This window comes from Panicum virgatum, chromosome 8N, assembly GCF_016808335.1.
Source record: "Panicum virgatum strain AP13 chromosome 8N, P.virgatum_v5, whole genome shotgun sequence".
Taxonomy (NCBI): domain Eukaryota; kingdom Viridiplantae; phylum Streptophyta; class Magnoliopsida; order Poales; family Poaceae; genus Panicum; species Panicum virgatum.
The window spans coordinates 22,453,600-22,476,219 of record NC_053152.1 but is presented as its reverse complement, the minus strand read 5'-3'; the positions used below and the strand labels follow the sequence as shown (position 1 = coordinate 22,476,219).

At 47.4% G+C, this 22,620-nt stretch overlaps 1 non-coding gene across 1 annotated transcript; it reads right to left on the bottom strand.

The window, feature by feature from the left end:
* Window positions 1-2,293: 2,293 nt before the first annotated feature.
* On the bottom strand, window positions 2,294-2,401 carry LOC120687039. The gene has a single exon (XR_005680542.1). It is a non-coding gene; the product is annotated as a small nucleolar RNA R71 (small nucleolar RNA).
* Window positions 2,402-22,620: the final 20,219 nt, after the last annotated feature.

Here is a 22,620-nt window from a genome sequence, read left to right as displayed (position 1 = left end):
GGAGGCCGCCCGGCCCAAGAAGATGACGGTTGAGCAAACAGCCAGAAGCACCGACCTCCTGGAGTGATCAGAGCCATCCACGCGAAGTCGGTGGACAGGTGGCACCACCCCCCAGGCCGGCTGTTGACGATCGTTAAGTACGAAATATGATCATCAACTATACTCATAAGAGAAGGAAAACTATACCTCTTACTCACATAATTGTATCACCAACCTAGCTATTTATGATTTCAGGAGCACAAGTCCGGAATAAGATGAAAAAACGATGAATACGCAAACAGAATTCACAGACGATCGTGTCCTGCATAACATGAGCAAAGGAGGCTCACAATCCAGACCAAACCGACCAACTAAGCCCCGGCACCGACCATCTGACATCAGGACCCACCAGGCAGTGTACCAGAGAAGGTCGGTGGGAATTGGCGCCAAGGGGGGGTCGGCCGACCCCACCTAGCAGCCATCGAGGCTGAATTTTAGCGGGAATCTTGATCCTATCCTCCTGAAGGCGGTTTGGCATGTTTTAATACAAGGAGATGGCGGGAACCGACCTCAAGCACTATATAAAGGGCCTCCCACCACTCTCTCTCACACACACACCATTTGAAGGCCTCTCTCTCTACACTCTCTTGTGACTTGTACTCCTTAGGGTAGTGGAGCTAGGTTAGTACTTCATCTCCTTAGCGAATCCAGTCATCCTCGGGGTCGGTGAGCAATCCTCGGCCTCTAGTATGACTTTGTATTCCGACTTTCGTTATATTATTCATATCGAGTTTGTTCCTGGTTATCTTGCTATGTTATTAGCTTGCTTAGCCTTGATCAGTGCTTTATCAAGTTATTCTAGTTGTTTGGTTAGACCAGATGATCTGGGTAAGGATATCGGTTCGTTGTGCTTTCGGCCTTGCCTTAGCATCTTACCTGTCCATCCGAAGGGTGGGGGACCCGGGGGTGCTAGGGTAGTGACCTCATATGCGGGCATGGTGCCGGGTATGCGGGATCCTTCGGATATGACAGTGCTCTGGTGTGACTGGGGTAGACCGCAGGTGGTGACAGCCCTATCGGTCTGCCGGGAAGCTGCTTCTCGGTTAGCGTACTCCTCGACGTTCGGGTACTGTGTAGGAGTTCATGCAAAGATGAAATGGGACTGGATGTTCTCTAGTGTGGGTCATTCTCCTTGATGTCCCTAATTTCCTAGCGCCTATAGTTCTAAGCAATGTGGCTAACGTAACTTATCCGCTAACATGAATAGTATACTAGGAATCTTTGCCTATACTCCCACTAACCTTAGGATTGCTTGTTTATTCTTTATTCATGAGAGTTGGTTGTTCTGTGTGTGTCACATTACCCCTGATTATCATTCATTTATCACTTACCCCTATATAGTCAGTGGTCTTCATCTTGCTCATACATGTCATGGTTATGCAACTAAGTAAATACACTTTACACAACCTAGCCATCCCTTGGGAAAATATAAATAATGATACCCTGAATACTTCCGAGTGAAATGCTACAATGGTATATCCATGCGCTTGCGGATCTTTCTGTAAATGTTAAGACATACCAACACCAGCATTTCTGGCGGCGATGCTAGGAACTAACCATTCCTAGTGGCGACGCTAATAAATACCAACAAGCATTTCTGGCGCCGTTGCCGGGGATGGCACTAGGTGTAAAGTATATTTACTAAAGTACATAAACATGGAAATATAAGTAAGAGGTAGCTACTGCTTATACAGGCTAATGTGTTTATCTTTTTGTTTTCTCCTAATTGGATGAAAACAGGATAGTGTATGTCTAGTTTCTCCTTGCTAACAAATTTTGTTGAAAATCCCGAGAAGCTCGTGAGAAGGGTCCGACCTCGCATCGTCCCTCCTCCGATCTCGCAGTCGACAAGCGAGCTACCTTCCCAAGCACCATCAATCACTAAACTCATGGCTGAGAAGACTCTCCGCGACTTCTCCATCCCCTCAGCTACCAATGTGGCAACTAGACCCAACGTTGATGTTGGGGAAGTGAACTTTGAGCTAAAGTACAGCCTCATAAATATGGTGCAGGCTAGCCCATTCTGTGGCAAGCCGAATGAGGACGCCAACGCCCATCTCCAGAACTTTCTGGAGTTATGCAAGACCGTAACCATACGGGGCGTTACGGCTGACGCCTTCAGGCTCCGCCTGTTTCCTTTCTCCCTTCTGGGGAAGGCGAAACAATGGTTTTATCAGAATAAGGAAGCCGTCAGCATGTGGGACAAATGTTCCACAGCGTTCCTCGTCAAATTCTTCCCGTTGGGTAAAACCAATGCCCTACGTGGAAGAATTTCTAGTTTCCAGCAGACAGGGATGGAATCCATCCCAGAAGCTTGGAAGAGACTGCAAGAATACATACTCGCCTGTTCTCATCATGGGAAGGATGAGTGGCTCGTTCTCCAAAGCTTCTACAACGAGTTAACGACATCCAGAGCCCACCTTGATGCTGCTGCTGGAGGAGACTATCTGGACCTTACGATCACCAAGGCTACGGCCTTAATCGAAAAGATGGTCTCCAATCAGGGCTGGAACGAGGAGCGTTCCCAGCCCAGAACCAAGGGTGGAATGCATACCGTCAAGGAGATGGACATGCTCGCCACCAAGCTGGACCTCCTTATGAAGAAGCTTGATGAAGGGAACCCGCAACAAATGCTTGTTCCCATCCATGCCATGAACTCGTACTTCACGTGCGAGGTTTGTGGTGACAGTGGACACTCGGGGAATGACTGCCCCGAAACCCGTGAAGACGCAGCCTACATCAACAACAACACCGGGTTTCATCCACAAGGAGGCCAGGGGTGGGGTCAATCACGCCCACCATTCCAAGGAGGAGGTAATAATTTCAACTCAAATTTCAATTCGAATTTCAATTCGAACCAACCCTCCTTGAGAGACTTAGTCTTTGGCCAAGCTAAAATCAATGAATCTTTAAACAGAAAGCTTGCTGCCAATGATAAAATTTTAGAAAGCATACAAGCTAAAGTTGAAACTCTTTCTTTTGCTCATAAAAATCAACTAAGTTTCAACAAAATGATAGAAACACAACTGGCTCAAATCGCTGCTACTACTCCTGTCTCTGAGAACGGGAAGATCCTGGGGCAACCTGAATCTCCCGTTGAAACTACAAATATGGTGTATACCGGGTGGGGCAACCTTCCCCGGCAGACTCCTCGCACTAACCATGCAGGCAGGTACAATCCCCCAAAAAATGACACCTGGGATGGCCTGGTAGCAGCAATTCAAGAAGATCCAGGGGTCCCCATGATCAGCTGCTCAAAAAATGACACCTGGGATGGCCTGGTAGCAGCAATTCAAGAAGATCCAGGGGTCCCCATGATCAGCTACTCAATCTTCGATCAATACTATGAGCATGCACTCTGCGACCTGGGGGCTAGTGTCAACATTATGCCCATGGTAATATACGAGAAACTCTTATACCCTACTCTCTCCCCAATATACATGTGTGTGCAGCTTGCAGACTCTACAATCTGGTATCCCGAGGGGATAGCCAAGAACGTTTTGGTCCTCATGCGAGATTCCTTCATCTTTGCAGACTTTTTAGTGATGGACATAGAAGGTGACATAGGAATCGAGCTCATCCTTGGGCAACCATTCCTGAGGGCCGCCAGAGCAAGGATAGAAGTGGGAAGAGGAGAAATCCGCTTCCGTGTCGGGAAGGAGAACATGTTCTTCAGGTTCAAATAGAGGGAAGAGCAGCGCATCCTGAACCGATAGGATGATGAAGGGCATGCAATTTGGGATACACCAAAATCCCCACTACCAAGACCTACAGCCACAAGATCAAAGAAAAGATGTTCAAAGAAGGTGTGGCGTAAGGTTGCAAGCTTGTCCTCATCCAATTCTCCAGGACGAGCCAAGCAGTGGTAAACACAGCAAGAGAAAGGTCCCGCTCGTCAAACTCAAAATGACGAGCCCTTGCTGAAGGCAAATCAGCATAGGACGGAAGGTTTCCGGCACATTCAAGAAGATGATGGGTGGAAGTTCATCCCGTTCTAGGGGTGGCTCAAGCTCGTACACACCCGAACCTACGCCTACACCAAGCACGATGGACTATGAAGAAGAAGAACAATATGAAGAGATGCAAGCCGAAACCGCAAGCCGAGATGATAGAAATTGATGCAGAAGATGCACCGTACCTCGACTTGCGAGATGATCGTGAATGACAAGGCTATGCCATCCTCAAGAACAGAAGCTTCGTCCACACCCGAGCATTCGATCCAGACCTCCTCATCAAAACAGGTATGTACGAAGACTTCTCTAACATTTGGCACAAAATTGGATGGGATAACTTCGTTCCCATTAAGGAGTATGGTTCTCGACTCCTCACCATCCAATTTCTTTGCACTCTTCGGGAGGTGGAAAACGGGGTTTACTTTCGACTTTTCGGGAAAGAATATTTGCTTTTTTGGAAAACTTTTGCCGGCCACCTCGATTTCAACAAACGCGGGCCGATTTCTCTCGACCAAGCTTGCCGAGATTTTAATCATCATGAATTTTGGGGCCGGATTTCGGGTCAAGTTGTCCATCGCAAGTTCGCACCTCGGTGCGGCGATATTCATAATCCAACTCTTCAGTTGATGCACAAGTGGTTGACCATCACTCTCTTTCCGAGAGATGATGTCCGACCAGTGCGCAATGATGAGTTGCTCATTCTATATGCCACGGTCAACAAGATCAAAATCTCCCCCGTGCAAGCTTTGGTTAGGCAATGGCTTATAAATTTTAAGATGACGGGTCCTATTGAGTGCACTTCTTTGATTACTCGTATCGCTACACGTATCGGTGCCTTAGAGGGGAATTTCATTCCTTTCATTGAGGGCGACCGTGCATATATCGATGAGGCTTATTTGATCCAAGGTCACACACTCAAGAAAGGCCCGAATGACTCTTTGATTTTCTTTTACTTGGGCTATACAAATGAGATTCCGCTGCCCAATGTGAAGTTTCATTTATATAATTGACATTCGCAAACCATCCCTCTCATTCCACAAGAAGGGGGTCGTTGGCATAGATCTTCTGGTTTGCCTGGCAGGATGACAAGAAGCAGGACCAGAAGGGAGGCAGAGCCGACACCACCGCCTCAGCAGCCACATCACCCACATCAACATGAGGCTAGTGGTTCGTCATGGCACAGTGCCAGCACTGAGGAGTGGACATGGCAGGCACCAGGCCGCCGGTCCACCAGTTCCAGCTTCGGTGGAGCCCCGAACCTCATCAGACGGACGTCTTCGTCCCAAGGTTTCGGCGCCATCACCCAACAGCTAAGAGAGCTGCGGGTGCAGGGCGACAACATACAAGAGATGCTGAACCAACACATCGATACAACCCAAGCATGGCAGCATCACACTGGTGAAAGAATCCACGACATGGAGCAGTTGCAGTTGCAGCGACAAGAGGAGTGGAGGGCATACTGCCGCTGGACGGGTTTTAACCCCGACCAGCCGTAGTGAGCCTGAAGCTAGCTTGGGGGAGGACCCCCATGAGAGGTAACTTGTATCATTCATCTTTACTACTCTCATAACCTTGCATGAAACCCATAAAAATTTGCAAAATCAAAAAATCCATAAAAATTTGTATAACTAAAAACAAATAAAAATTTACAAAACTTAGAAAACACCACAAATATTTTCTTTTAATATGTGTAGTAAGTATGGTGTAAGTTTTTCTTGTTGAGATGATGAATAGTTGCTCTGTTAATTTCCTTCATATGCTTAGTTACAACTTTATGCTCTAACTAGTTTTGGGTTTGGTGGTTTAATTGTTCAAACCTTAAACTTGAAACTTGTGGGTAGCAAAAAGCATGATCCGAATCTAAGTTGTTGTGAGATATGATATGGTTAAGTAGAGTTGCTATGATCCTCTCTTATGTGATACTTGACATCCAGTGTATTTAATTTTTGAAAACACAAAGTATAATAAAGTTCGTCGATGATATGGAAATTCCTATCCAAAGCCATATGTTGATTTTCGTTGCAAAACCTTCCACATATGCAACTTGCTATCTCATTGAGTTTTGTCAAATTGTTGTGACCCTTAGTGAGATTCATTTCATACTCCCATGATCAAGATCACGTACACATTTCCACCACATTCTATGCTTCTACACTAGAAGTAAGCAAAACTCCATTCATCCACAAAATAAAACTTCATGTCCATGTATGACACCACTCTCTCTCAAAAATACATCAAGGATTTGGGGCTATAAGAAAATAAAAGATGCATACCCAAAGAAGGTATGCCACATGCTTCAGCATGTCAAAAAAAAGAGAATAAAAGATGCATACCCAAAGAAGGTATGCCACATGGTTAGGCATGTCAAATATATATATATATATATATATATATATATATATATATATATATATATATATATATATATATATATATATAGCCCCTTATCCAAAGAGAAAGAAAAAGAGAGAGATGGTGCATACAAGGGAGTTCATACACCATCCACCAAAAATTTCCACACACTTGCACATCTTGATCAAGGTTTATGACTTGTTTCTCCTTTGGATACGGTCTTTGACTTAGCAAAATATGAGAAGCAGGTGTGCCTTCAAATCCTCCATACCTACAGCTCCACAAAAATAGCCATTAGAGATAGGTTGAGGAAGAAAGGCAGAATAAAAAGCCTTGGTGAGGAATTATACACATTGAGCGATCCGAGAGATCATCCGAGGAACTTTATAAATTTCTTTTGAAAAAACTTTACAAAACCTCCGAATTGACGGTTGAGCTAAAGAGAAAGAAATATGAGCACTCTATGATACCGTTCTGACTCTTAACCGCCAAAGATGAGGTGAAGCTATAAGCTCCACAGGAGTAAGGTAAGAGGTAAGAACAAAAGGCCAACTTATTCAAAATCAAGGTAAGAAGCATTTGGTTGTGCCTAAGTATGAGTTGGAAATTCAACATTGTAGCAACTCCTGATGAACAACGAGTGCCTTGTTTTGCTCAGGGACAAGCAAAAGGCTATCTTGGGGATGTTGTTGATGGCCATTAAGTACGAAATATGACCGTCAACTATACTCATAAAAGAAGGAAAACTATACCTCTCACTCGCATAATTGTATCACTAACCTAGCTTCATAGTTGTTTTCGAAGATTTATGATTTCAGGAGCACAAGTCCGGAATAAGAAGAAAACACGATGAATACGCATATAGAAGTCACGGACGATCGTGTCCTGTGTAACATGAGCAAAGGAGGCCCACAATCCAGAACAAACCGACCAACCAAGCCCCGGCACCGACCATCTGACATCAGGACCCACCAGGCAGTGTACCAGAGAAGGTCGGTGGGAACTGGCGCCAAGGGGGGGTCGGCCGACCCCACCTGGCAGCCACCGAGGCTGAATTTTGGCGGAAAGCTTGATCCTATCCTTCTGAAGGCGGTTTGGCATGTTTCCATACAAGGAGATGGCGGGAACCGACCTCAAGCACTATATAAAGGGCCTCGCACCACTCTTTCTCACACACACCACTTGAAGGCCTCTCTCTCTACACTCTCTTGTGACTTGTGCTCCTTAAGGTAGTGGAGCTAGGCTAGTACTTCATCTCCTTAGCAAATCCAGTCGTCCTTGGGGTCGGTGAGCAATCCTCAGCCTCTGGTATGGCTTTGTATTCCGACTTTCGTTATATTATTCATATCGAGTTTGTTCTTAGTTATCTTGCTATGTTCTTAGCTTGCTTAGCCTTGATCAATGCTTTATCAAGTTATTCTAGTTTCTTTCTTAGACCAGATGATCTGGGTAAGGATATCGGTTCGTTGTGCTTTCGGGCTTGCCTTAGCATCTTACTTGTCCATCCAAAGGGTGGGGGACCCGGGGGTGCTAGGGTAGTGTCCTCATATGCGGATATAGTGCCCGGGTATGCAGGATCATTCGGATATGACGGTGCTCCACGGTTTGACTCGGGTAGACCGCAGGTGGTGACAGCCCTGTCAGTCCACCGGGAAGCTGCTTCTCGGTTAGCGTACTCCCCGACGTTCGGGCATGGTGTAGGAGTTCATGCAAAGATGAAACGGAACTGGATGTTCTTCAGTACGGGTCATTCTCCCCGATGTCCCTAATTTCCCGGCACCTTTAGATCTAAGCAATGTGGCAAACATAACTTATCCGCTAACATGAATAGTATACTAGGAATCTTTGCCTATGCTCCCACTAACCTTAGAATTGCTTATTTATTCTTTATTCATGAGAGTTGGCTGTTCAGTGTGTGTCACATTACCCCTGATTATCATTCATTTATCACTTACCCCTGTATAGTCAATGGTCTTAATCTTGCTCATACATGTCATGGTTATGCAATTAAGTAATTACACTTTACACAACCTAGTCATCCCTTGGGAAAATATAAATAACGATACCCTGAATACTTCCAGGTGAAATGCTACAACGGTATGTCCATGCGCTTGCGGATCTTTCTGTAAACGTTAAGACATACCAACACCAGCATTTCTGGCGGCGTTGCTAGGAACTAACCACTCCTAGTGGTGATGCTAAGAAATGCCAACACCGGCCGGCCTAGGGGAGGCCGCCTGGCCCCCCTTGTCAGCCTCAGACAACGCCCTTTCGCGTGGAGTTGAAGCCAAGGAAGAGGTAGCGTAGGCTTGCAGCGGTTAACCGTTTCACCGACCTTGGCAGCTATAAATAGGAACCGCTCACCTCACTTGTAACACACACCTGGGAGCTTGAGTGCCTCAAAGTTTTAGTTTCATCCATAGCTGGGCTAAAGGGGCGGAGTCGAGTTCTCTCGACCTTATCCCATCTTGTACCCACCTCGGGGGAATCTTATAATTGAGTAAGTTTTCCTCGCTTGTCTTTAGTTTCTCGCTAGTTTACTTTTTACTTAAGTTACTTGCTTAGTTACTCTCTTTGATATGTGGGATCCCTTGTCTGCGTGGATAGCAAGTTCTATCCATTTGGGGTTTCTTCTTGCCTTAGCGCGAGGCAGAAGTTAGTGACTCGATAGTTTAGGCGTGGTGCTTAGGCTTGGTAGTTACCTTAGGTTGTGTTCCACCCCATGGTACCGCAGTGGTAGGCGGCAAGTGGTGACAGCCTTGTCCGTCCCTAGTAGTCCACCACGTTCGGGTGTTTTCATAGCAGTAGGATTGCCAAAAGTATGTTGGGCCCCTTCTCATCCCTTTCTGAGCCCTTCGCTTAGGCCGCCGAAATAGATCAAGTTAGTAGCTTTTCAAGTTATCTTAGTAATTAGGATTCTATCTGGAGATAAGCCCTCTACCCTCGTACCTCTGCTCCTTAGCGGGTCTGGCTGAAACGCTTCAGACCACTAGTCGACGCTTATCGTTCCTTGGATTCGATATCCCAGGCTTACTCACCTGGTGAAAGCTACAATCGGTCTCTGTGCGCTTGCAGAGTAATTCATTAGGCTAAGGAGTGCCAACAAGCTTTCTGGCGCCACTGCCGGAGAACGGTAGCAACACTAGTACTAGAGCTTTTCAACTGTACATTTATCCATCCATCCATCCACCTTTCCACATGGAGTTTCCTCCTAGTTATCCGGCAGTTCCATACCACGAGTATATGGAACTGCCTCCATCCTGCCATCCCATTTTATCTGATGGTTACGAGATCCCTCCCAGTCTCGTAGCCATGGTTCGTGCATCAACCTTCTCTAGTAGAAGAGAGGAATGCCCCTACACTCACTTGCGAGAATTCGAGGAGAATTGTTCTCTCCTTATCATACCCGGGATGAACCAGAACACCTTGCGGTGGAAGCTATTTCCGTTCTCTTTGACGGAAAGAGCGAAAACCTTGTACTACCGGACTGTAGTGAGGGTTGGAGGAGATTGGATTCAGCTGAAGGACAAGTTTTGTCTGTTCTTTTTCCCTGACCCCAAAGTGATCCCCCATCGCATCCAACTACTCACTTTTGAGCAAGGCGACAATGAATCACTTGGGGCAGTGTGGGCGCGATTTACGCATCTCGCGACCTCAGGTCCCCCTCACAAGATTGCTGAGGAGATGTTGATGCAACACTTCATCTACGGCCTCAATCCGGAAAGCGAGCATTTCTTAAACCTTGCCTCCGAGGGATAGGTCATGTATAAGATAGTGGCTGAAGTTAGGACCATCCTTGAGAAGGTCCTTAACTCTACTCCATACACCGACATCTTTGACGATCCTCCCGAGCCAGAAGTTCCAAACACTGAAAGGCAGCCACTCCACATCCTTTCCGTTGTTTCCTCTCCACCTCCACCACACATAGAGGAAATCACCGAACCACCCAAGTCCTTAGATCATGAGCTACTCCTTGAAGAATTGCCTATGTTCATACCTAACCTCTTCTCAGAGGAAGAGTATATTGAACTCGGCCATGTTTCAAACATGCCGAAGGAACATAAGTGCATTTGCTCACGATCTGAGGCATTCTGTAACACCTCCGGTGTTTAACACTATATTAAACAGGCAATTCACATGCGATGACACGTTAAACCCTCCCCCCAATTTCTCAATTGCTGCAAAGCCGAAATTCAGTTTAAACACGCCAAAAAGTCAACCCTCACACTTTTGCTCAAATGAACTCTTGCCCAAAACAAAAGTCGTAGAGTTGGACAAAACAAACAACTTTCGTGTTCAAAGTTTTTCAAGTTCTAACATGAAAATTTGAATTAACCCCGAAAAACAAGCGGGATCATTAAACTTGAATTCAAATTTTGAACTTCCAAACCATCGCTCAAATGAAGTTTTGCCTGAAAGGAAAGTTGTAGGAAATTTAATTTTGAACAACTTTCGTGTTCAAAATTTTTCGAGTTTCAATTGAAAAATTTGAGTTTTTGCTAAGTCAAACCGTGGGCTTTTAAATTTCTCTCTCCACTCATTTCTCTCTCCTCTCTCTCTCTTCCTCGCTGACCCTCCCCTGCCCCGAGCGCTCAGCGCGCCGCTGCCGCTCGCTGCGCCGCTGCACGCTCCCGCTCGCTGCCCTGCTGCCTGGGCGCGCGCCGCTGACCCCCTCCCCGCTCGAGTGCGCACGCGCCTGGACGCCGTCCTCGCACCGCCCTGCCCGTTGACGCGCGCGCCGCGCCAAGCGCTCGGCGACGCGCCGCCCTCGCCGCCGTAGCGCCCAAACGGGCCGGCCGTGCACCTGCCGCCCGCACGCCACCCCGCCATCATCGCCTCGCCTTCACTGCGTCGCTACCCACGCCACCGGCCCGCTTGCTGCGCCCTGACCCGCCTTGAAGGCCGCCTGGCGAGCACGCCACCGCCAGGCCGCGCGCACCGCCGCCGCTGCCTCTTCTGCGCCCAGCCCCTCCTCACGCCCTCACTCCCCCTTTTAGCTCGCGCCGCGCGTGTGCCCGCTCGCCCACGCCCCATTCCCCACGCCCAAGCCCCACCCCTTCGCCCAGAACGGCCAGCGCCGCCGCGCCACCGCGCAGCGCCGCCGCGCCCCCATTTTCCGCCGCCAAGCCACGGCTCTCGCGGAGAGCCCGGCTCAGCCCTCCTCCACCCCTATCGAGCACCCAGCTAGCTTCGATTCACCCCCAGGCAACTCCCAGGCCCGCCCATTTTCACCCAGAGCCTCCCAGTGCCGCGGAACGCCGCCGCCCACGCCATTGCCGCCGTCGAGCACCCCCCTCGCCGCGGAGCCCCTTCCCCGCCCTTCCCCGACTCCAATCGACCCCGGAGCTAGCTTCCTCATGGCGCCGTGAAGCTCCCCGGCCGGCTCTTGCCCCTCCTCCCACACCGGAGCGCCGTCGTCCGCTGCAGCCGCCGCCGCCGCTCCCTGGGCACCGCCGCCGACCCTGCTCCGGCCGCCCCCGTCGACCGCATCACCCATCCTTAGGTAGAGCTCGGTGAGCTCTCTCCCCTGGGCCCCATCCCAGCCGCCGGCGAGCCTCTCCTCGCCGGGAAAACCCCCACCGCCGCCGCCTCTGTCCCCAACTCCGGCCAGGGACCCTTGCGCAAATAGTTTTAGGTTTCCAGGGGGTTCTGTGAGAAGTCCAGGGATCCCTTTGCAAATCTGAGTTTATGTTTTCTAATTTTTCCAGTAAACTTGTAAATTCGTTTAAAAATCGTAGAAAAATCAGAAAAATTCAAACTCAACTGTTCTGGAATCTTTGAGAAGAGACCTACAACTTTTGTTACATGAACTTTTTCATTTGCTCAATGGTTTTTATTTCATTTAAAATACAAAGAAAATGTACTTTATATTAGATCTCAAGTTACAAGCATGAGTTGCTAGCCATTTTTGGTCGGTAGGTTACATATTAGATGTATAACCTTGTGTAAAAGTTTCATAGACTTTTGACATGCCTAGATATCAGTTTATTTAAATCTCTCTTTATGCCTTGTTTAAAATAGTTTGTTTGTACCTACTGTTTAACTTGGTTTACTGAGCTCAAACTTTTACAGTACCCTTAACTTGATGTTTTGTTGCTGTACAAAAATTTTGAGAAATTTTAGATGGGTGGAACCTGTCCAACTAATTAATAGTATAGATGTTTACACTAAATCAAGAAAAATAGTTTATTTGCATAGAAAAATCTGATAATTTTTCTAGGGGATGAAATTGAGTTTATAACCATGCTGGTAAAATATGAGGCTCTGGAACTTAGCATAACAGCCTATGGAATTTAATTTCGATCCATGCAGCATTAATTTGTGCTATTTTTCATGCCCTGTAAAATGCTTATTTAAATGTGAAAAATTTATGGTAGGCTTATCTTTAGGTATAAAACCTTCAGTTAAAATTTCATTACCAGTACTTGTATATTTTGACCTGCAAAATTCATCTTTGTTTCTAGCAGTAGCTGTTTATTTTATTTTTCATGATTAATAGGCTGCATGAAATGGGCTAAAAATTTCACAGTAGGCAAGTTACTCAGAGACGTATCTTGCATAAAAATTTCAACCCCAGAATCTATGTTTAACATTATTTAGGATAAGGACATGCTTAACCTAGCAATAAATAAGAAAAATCTTTCTTTTGCTGCATAGGGATAAAAGAGACAACCCATCCGAGTTACTTTAGGGAGTCAGTATAATGATTATTACTCTATAAATGGTTGCCCAAACAATGTAGCAGAATATTTTATAAATCATCTTGAGTTGCGTTGAATTTCGGCTCTTTAGTGAAGAATTGATTAAATCGTATCACTAAATTAACTCACGCATATGCATTTCATATAGATTCGACTACTCTCCCTGACGGTACGTACGAGTTGGTGCCGGAGTCCGAGAGTGAGCCGCATGAAGCTCAAGTGAACCTAACTGAAGTCACTGAAGACCCGAACCGAGTTTCGGAAGAGCCCACAGCTAGCTACGCTCAGGAAGGCAAGCCCCGGAGCATGTTCTACCTATTTGAGTTTATGCCACTATTTATATTCCTGTTTATTTGTGCATTTAAGTTGCAGGAATTGTTTGGAACCTTAGTTGCATGATCCTAGGTACCTATGCTTGAACACTAGTATGTGTAGGTCGCTAGTTGGCTAGGCTAATGGTTCGGTAGAAGTCGAGTGATTGCCTGTCACTCGCGAGCTCATAGGAGTTGAATGCTTACTACACACTGCAATATAAGGATTACAGGCGGGGTTGTTGTACTTGTGATACCCCGTCTGTTTAGTCAGAATGGATAAGGTCGCGGTGTGTGGTAGTGGTGGTTAAGCGTTTGAACGTACTAACCACATGCCGAGAATATGGTAATCGGTAAGCTTAAGTACCTGATGGAACCGGCCGTGGAACATACTCCCCACTGTCTGGTCTATGGTCACGCACGGGTGCAGGGCACCCTAGGACGGTGGGCCTGTTTCATGCCCGGGGAAAAAGGGGAAAAGTCGCGTGGGGACTGCATTTCCCATGCGTGTGTTTAGGTCTGCCTGGCCAGGTTAATAAATTCGATTCGAATCGTCCGTCTCTCACGGATATTGAGACTGCTTAACCCTTTTGCCACATAGAGTAAGAAGTGGAACAATGATGATGAGAAATTTTGGTTGATTGATGAAAAATAATTGCTTTCCACCATGTATGCTTTAGGATAGATGCTAATGTAGAATGGTTAATCATAATAGAACTTGAAAGCTAAAATCGGAAAATAAGGACTCACTGCTTTTCGGCAAAGACAAACCCCTCAAGCCAAAAGCCTTGCATGTCTAGTTAGAGGGTTAGTTATATTCTAGTCGGGTAAGCCTTGCGGAGTATTAGTATACTCAGCCTTGCTTGTGGCTCAATTTTTGTTTCAGGTAATACTTTTGAGGACATGATTGCTAGCTTGACTTGGCCGTGTACCTTACCCCCTGGTTGGTCGGTGGAGTGGGATACGACTCCGGCCAGCGATGGCAATGCCGAGTGATGTCATGTACGGGCTTCATCATGACATCATGTATCGTCGTGTAGAACTCGTTTTATTTTCCGCTGCAATGAACTCTGAACTACTTTCATTTCGAATTTCAAGTACCTTTCAAAGACTTCGAACTTGGTTTGTAATAATTAAGTTAAGACCCGGTAATGTAATATATTTGTGAAATGTTGTACTCTCTGGACCCACCTTCGTGTGGGTTACATGTAAGCTTTGGGTTCGATCGACGCTTAGGTGGATTCTTCGGGACTTTACCCGACAGCACTGCCGAATTACTCCGTTTGAAGTGCGTGTTAGCCGGGATTGTCTTTAAGATGATGGTTAGCGCACTTGAGCCGGATTAATTAGGGCGGTACTGCCACACATTCATTCCCGAAGCCACCTCGCAGATTGAGGGTCTTTCTATGATTACAAGCCAGGAATGGATAGAAGAAGCGGAGTCCTGTGGTAGCATCATTCGGAGCTACCGTAATCCCAGACTTCTCTTCTGCACTATTGGGGACGCCTGCCGGCCACAACAGGCCTTTTACGACCCAAGGGTCGGGGTGAATGTAATGTCAAGAGCTCTGGCAGACTACATCTCACCCGAGCAGCCCTTAACCCTGTCTCGTAAGCACCTGAAATGGATCGACGGCCAGATCGTGGAGTGTCAAGGTATTCTCCGAGTTGTTCCATTTATGATGGAAACCAACAAGATCTACCTAGACTTCCACATCTTCGATATCCCTGAAGGTGTAGAGTTCCTCTTAGTCGGAAGGCGAATAGAGCCTCTCGTGAACCCCAATAGAGACCGAGCCACGCTCGAGGTCAAGGTTGGCAGAGAAATTATCCCGGTCAGCTTAGTATGTTCCTGCAACACCATTGCAGAAGCTAGGCCGGAGCAAGACCCACTTGAAGAGGCTGTGTGCACCATCCAGGAAGGGCTAACTCAACCCTCCCTCGATGACGTTGCCACTCATTTCACCCAGGAGCTAGAACCAGACGGCCAGAGTATGCTGGACGGAGAGGAGCCACCGCAACCTACTCTCCCAGAGCTGAAGCCGCTACCTCTAGGATTGGAGTAAGCCTTTCTTCACAACAACAGAGCCACACCAATCGTCATCAGCGATAAGCTGACAGAGAGTGAGACTCAGTGGCTCGCTCCAGTACTAGAGAAGTACCAATCCATCATTGGGTAATCTCTACAGGACTTGAAGGGGATTAGCCCCAATCTGTGTACCCATCGCATCCCTATAGAACCGGACCATAAGCCGTCGAGAGAGCACCAGCGACGGCTTAATGATGCGATGAGGGAGGTAGTCAAGAAGGAGGTTCTAAAGTTACTGCACGCAGGTATCATATACCCCATGCAAGATAGTGAATGGGTTAGCCCAGTTCAAGTAGTCCCAAAGAAGGGAAGCATGACAGTGGTCCAGAACGAGAGAAATGAGCTCATACCTCAGAGGACCGTTACTGGTTGGTGAATGTGTATCGACTACCAGATGCTTAACAAAGCCACCCGGAAAGATCAGTTCCCACTGCCCTTCATTAACGAAATGCTTGAACGGTTGGCCAAGCATTCCTATTTCTATTACCTCGATGGCTATTCTGGTTATCATCAGATCCTTATCCATCCTGATGACCAGAATAAGACTACCTTCACCTGCCCGTATGGCACATTCGCCTATCGGCGGATGTCCTTTGGTCTCTGCAACGCACCTGCTTCTTTTCAGCGGTGTATGATGGCGATCTTCTCTGACCTGATCGAGAACATCATGGAAGTTTTCATGGATGATTTCTTGGTCTATGGAAGGAGTTTTGACCAATGCCTTGGGAATCTAGATAAAGTTCTCAACAGATGTCAAGACACGCACTTGGTCCTTAATTGGGAAAAGTGCCATTTCATGGCCAGAGAAGGGATTGTCCTCGCACATAAAGTGTCCTAAAGAGGAATAGAAGTGGATCGGGCAAAGATAGAGGTAATCGAGCAATTGCCACCCCCGACAAATGTCAAAGGGGTGAGAAGTTTTCTGGGCCACGCTGGCTTTTACCAGAGGTTCATTAAGGATTTCTCCCGTATAGCCCGACCCTTGACAAGTCTCCTTGCCAAGGATGCCCCATTTAACTTCGATGACGATTGCCTCCTAGCCTTTTATACCCTCAAGAAGGCACTCGTTACCGCACCCATCATACAACCCCCCGATTGGAGCCTTCCTTTCGAGATCATGTGCGATGCTAGCGACTATGCCATCGGAGCAGTGCTCGGTCAGTGCAGGGATAAGCAACACTACGCCATATCTTATGCCAGTAAGACACTGACCGGCCCCCAGCTTAACTATGCCACAACGGAGAAGAAACTTTTGGCCGTGGTCTTTGCCATGGACAAGTTCAGGTCCTACTTGGTTGGTGCCAAAGTGATAGTGTACATGGATCATGCTGCACTTAAGTACCTACTCACCAAGAAGGACGCTAAGCCATGACTCATCTGTTCGATTCTGCTCCTTCAAGAATTCGATCTTGCAGGGACAAGAAAGGAGCAGATAATTGTGTGGCTGATCGTCTCTCCCGGATGCAAATCCAAGGATCGGATCTTCCGATCAACGATTATCTAAGAGACGATACTCTCCTGAAGATCACTGCATCCAGTCCATGGTACACTAACCTAGTGAACTTTATGGTGCCGGATACATACCTCCAGTAGAAGACAAGAAGAGGCTAATTCACCTTAGCAGATTCCACCTTTGGGACGACCCCTATCTGTTTAAGGTATGTGCTAATGGTCTACTTCGTCGCTGTGTCCCGCTTTGTGAGACCCGAAGAATTCTTGAGCGTTGTCACTCCTCTCCTTATGGAGGACATTACAGAGCATTCCGTACCCATGCAAAAGTTTGGCAGAGTGGTTTTTTCTGGGCAAAAATGTATGGAGACGCCAAAGAATTTGTCCGGTGTTGCCCAAGATGTCAAAAGCACGGGAATATCAATTCCCGAGATGCTATGCCCTTGAAGAGCAACCTTCAAGTGGAAATTTTCGACGTATGGGGAGTTGACTTCATGGGTCCCTTCCCTATGTCAGAGCAGTGCGAATACATCTTGGTGGTTGTGGACTATGTGTCCAAATGGGTAGAAGCACTTCCTTGTGTTGCGGCTGACTCAAGGAGCTCCAAAAGAATGTTCTAGGAAACAATATTCCCATGCTTTGGAGTTTCACGAGTCGTGATTAGCGATGGAGGCTCACACTTCATCGATAAAACCTTCAAGAAGTGCCTCAGCGAACTTGGAGTAGACCACCAGGTTGCTACTCCAAACCATCCTCAAACGAGTGGTCAGGCAGAAACGTCTAACAAGCAAATCAAGAACATTCTGCAAAAGACCGTAAATGCCATGGGGAAGGGATGGAAGAGCAAATTACCCAAGGCACTTTGGGCATATCGGACAGCTTATAAGACTCCGATAGGGATGACCCCCTACCAACTGGTTTACGGCAAGACCTGCCACCTTCCAGTTGAGCTAGAATTCAAGTCCCATTGGGCAATCAAGAGGTGGAATATGGACCTCCAATCAGCTGGGACTAAGAGATAGATTCAATTAGCTGAATTGGATGAGTGGAGGGAGAAAGTGTACCATAGCTCCAAGTTATCCAAGGAGCATATGAAACATTGGCACGATAAGCGAATCAAGATCAATCAATTTAAGGCGGGGGATAAGGTACTCCTCCTAACTCCCGCATTAGATTGTTTGGTCATGGTAAGCTCAGAAGTAAGTGGGAAGGCCCTTACTTAGTGCTTGCCGCCGCCGATCACGGCGCGGTTACCCTCCAAGACAATGACGGGAACACTTTTAATGTCAATGGCCAAAGATTAAAAGTGTTCCTAGAACAAGAAATGCCGGAACTCGAGGAAATAGACGTCTTTGAAATTTCCGAGATATGAAAAAAATCTCATCTGTGGTCCTCGCCAGACCCGAAACCGGCCTTATCATAGGGTAGAACCCTTTTCTGTTCTATTCTTTTCTTCCCTTTCTACCCCTGGGGAAACCACCCCAAGAATTGAGTCCTACGCTTGAGGAGAGAGCATCTGCCAGAAGAACGGGGCCCACAATTCAGAGTGTGGGGCCGGCCAGCCCTGCATGGGCCGCCCGGCCCTAACTGAGCCACCCAGCCTCCCACGGACTCGTTCCGGAGAGCCGTTGCACGGCAACGCTCCTAACCAAGTGAACGTTCCACTTCTGGAGGAGCTACACCGATTCGAGTTGATTTAAGCCGGGACGCTTCTTCCTCCTTGCCATTCCACAATTTTCCTGCAGTCCCAGACCTCGACCACCGATTCTTGAGCCTAGATTACGTCCATGGCATCACAATCCTCGCCCAGAACTCCACAATCCACAGCCACGGACAGCTCCACCCCTTCTGCTCCATCCAAGTCGATCCAGAGCCAAAGTTCAGACTACAGCCTTTGGATTGTCGAGCCAATCCCTATGGCCGACACCCTCGCATCGCCGCTAGGCCAGCAGGCCGACACCCAGGCCGGCCGGCCTAGGGGAGGCCGCCCGGCCTCCCCCTCGTGCCGGTCATCTCCATCTCGCGCGTCGTCACCCTCTAGAAGCCCTGCATCAAGGAGCAATGGGAGGATTGGTGTGCGCACTCCTGGACGGCCAACCATCAGTGTTCTTTCCCCACAGAAGGCCATCAGGAAGCGTCTCGTGCCGTCATCTTCCGGCGGCCACGTGATGCAAGTCGCTGCCCTCCAAGTGGTGATGCCCAAGTCCCCGGAGTACTCTCCAGCCAGCCCAAGTCCGCCACGCATTTGTGTGGTTGGACGGAAGGTCAGCCATGGGAAGGAGCTGAACCCGCCGCTGGATCAGGAGGAGAGGGAGTCAATTGACTCCAACCCAGGATCGGTGCGACGGTTCAGATCGCTACCACCAATCCGGGGTCCTCCGGAGGTCCACGCCTACACAGACAACGACGACGACGAGGAGGAGAAGAGCGACATCGCTGCACTGCTCTTAAACTCTAGCTCAGCAATATGGATGAGCGGGTGATGGAGTCCGAGATCGACCGGATGGATCTAGATGACATGGTGGACACGCTGCGCAAGACCGTTTGTTCAAAGATCAAACGCCTTGCAAAGGCTACCGGGAACGAGGAGCTCTACCTAGCCCCCGACCCGAGGGACTAGATCTAGATAGGGAGGATAGAATAAATTGATTAGGTGAAGGTGTTGTTTTGTTTCTTTCATTTTGTTTCCCTTCTCCAGCACCTGAGTTTGTTTTCAAAAAATGTTGAATAAAATAAAATTTCCCCCATGACATGTTTGTGGTTGGGACACACTTGTGTGCCAACCACACCCCTGTTCTCACATTCTGCGAAGTACCCATGAATCTACAGCACACATAACTAATGGAGAGCACCAGAAAAAGTTGAGGGCATTTCGCTTCAGAAAAGACCGAGAGGGCGAATTTTTGCCGACCAGCATACCAATTCTGCGATCTGCTTCAACACCCAATTGAATTGTGACACACGCAGCACAACGGACACATTGCAACAAGCTGTTTGCAAAACGGTGGAGGATTAGGCCGCCCGGCCTAAATTTAGGCCGCCCAGCCTCACTGTTAGGGAAACGCCGAGATCTTTCTCGTGCTGCAGGTTTGCAACTCCTATAGCTTACTTCTCTAAAAGATCAGTTCAAATTGGGCCTGGTTTAATACAAACTAAAATTTGAAGAAGAACTTAGAGAAAGATGAAATCATTTCATGACAATCAATACATGCCTAAGTTTTATTTCTAATGCAAGTATTTACATGCCTTTGGAACTTAACTATGTTAGGATCATCGGATCTTTTGCTTATTGACTCCTATGATACTCTGAACCAAGGTCATGCTTGTTCTAATTCAAGGAGTTGGAGGAATTTGTTTTGAAAACAAAAATCATGGCAACTCTCCTTTGCTCAACCACCACCAATGCCACATATGTACATGAGAATAGTTTCTTTGATTCCACATAGCTATCTTGTACATTTTGAGCTCGTTCAAACTCATTGCCTCTCGAGTACGCAATGCACATTTCTTACTCTGACCATACACGTACACGACATCAATCACTGTCCGTCATGGTCAATCTACAAAGGCTCATCATCCCCCTAAAATTAAAAGAAAACAAGTAAAGTGATTCATCATACTCATGAATCCTTGTCAAAAAAAAAGAGTGAAGAGGGGAAGATGATAGGAGCAAAAATATAAATGACGGACAAGTTTCACTATTTACACATGCACATGGTCAAAGTATTTGAATGGCATGGCTATTTAGAGACATTTGTTTGAACTTGCAAGATAAATGGAAAAAGATAAGCATATACCTTTGTTATCATACAAAAGAGAGAGATTTAGCCTTGAGAGAATCATACACCATGAGCATCCAGAGTTTGCCTTATTTCGAAAATCTGAAAACCATCCAAACTCCAAGAAGGAAGACTTGCATTGATTTTTGTGTCGAGTTCTGAGGGTCAATAGACAAAGTGAAGATGTTAGCCACCTAAAATCCGAGGTATGCAAAAAAAGCTAAGAAATAACTCTTATGCATAGTTGAGTTCATAAAACCAGTCTTCACTCTTTTCTCGAACTTATTGCTCGGGGCGAGCAAAGTCTGGCTGTGGGGGTGTGTTGGCGGTCGATAACGATGGTTTTCACCGCCAACGCTCTGCCTGATTTCATGAAATGTAGGCCCGAACCATACCATAACCATTATTACTAATGAGTTCCACAAGTTTTGGTGATTATTTGACTTCAGGGACAACATATCCAAATTTGACCCAAAACAGACGTTGTTTGGACCGGAAGGCCCGAATCCGGCCAACCGACATACTTCCGGTGGAACCTTGGCATGTGACTTTACCAAAGTCACGTAGAGAGAGAATCCGAGCCATTTCAATGGGCTAAATCCAGAAATATACAGCTTGGACCCGAAAGGCTTGGACCCATATCCAAAAGAGAAGCCAACCTGGGCCATGGTCAAGTATTCAACATACACCCTATTCAAGATTGATCCATGGTCAAAGAGGAGCGTGACGGTGCAACGGAGGACCGAGGGGCCGCCAGAGGCAGGCCGCCCGGCCCCAAGGAGACCGCCCGGCCCAAGAAGATGACGGTTGAGCAAACAGCCGGAAGCACCGACCTCCTGGAGTGATCAGAGCCATCCACATGAAGTCGGTGGACAGGTGGCACAACCCCCAGGCTGGCTGGCCTAGGGGAGGCTTCCCGGCCCCCCTTGTCAGCCTCTGACGACGCCCTTTCGCGTGGAGTTGAAGCCAAGGAAGAGGTAGCATAGGCTTGCAGCGGTTAACCGTTTCACCGACCTTGGCAGCTATAAATAGGACCCCCTCACCTCACCTGTAACACACACCTTGGGAGCTTGAGTGCCTCACAATTTCAGTTTCATCCTTAGTAGAATATGGAGAGTGTGAGGTGAGAGCTTTGGCGGAAGCCGGGCTAAAGGGGCGGAGTCGAGTTCTCTCGACCTTACCCCATCTTGTACCCACCTCGGGGGAATCTTATAATCGAGTAAGTTTTCCTCGCTTGTCTTTAGTTTCTCGTTAGTTTACTTTTTACTTAAGTTACTTGCTTAGTTACTCTCTTTGATCTGTGGGATCCCTTGTCTGCGTGGATAGCAAGTTCTATCCATTTGGGATTTCTTCTTGCCTTAGCGTGAGGCGGAAGTCAGTGACTCGATAGCTTAGGCGTGGTGCTTAGGCTTGGTTGTTACCTTGGGTTGTGTTCCACCCCATGGTATCGCAGTGGTAGGCGGCAAGTGGTGACAGCCTTGTCCGTCCCTAGTAGTCCACCACGTTCGGTTGTTTTCATAGCAGTAGGATTGCCAAAAGTATGTTGGGCCCCTTCTCATCCCTTTCTGAGCCCTTCGCTTAGGCTACCGAAAAAAATCAAGTTAGTAGCTTTTCAAGTTATCTTAGTAATTAGGATTCTATCTGGAGATAAGCCCTCTACCCTCGTACCTCTGCTCCTCAGCGGGTCCGGCTGAAACGCTTCAGACCACTAGTCAATGCTTATCATTCCTTGGATTCGATATCCCAGGCTTACTCACCTGGTGAAAGCTATAATCGGTCTCTGTGTGCTTGCGGAGTAATTCGTTAGGCTATGGAATGCCAACAGTGGCCCATCCATTGTCAGCTACTCGACACTTTGTAACCCTAGGCTCTCCCACATTCCCCCGCATCTCCCATTCCTTCCCAAAGGCAAAATCGGATCCATACCATTACAAGAACTAAACTTTA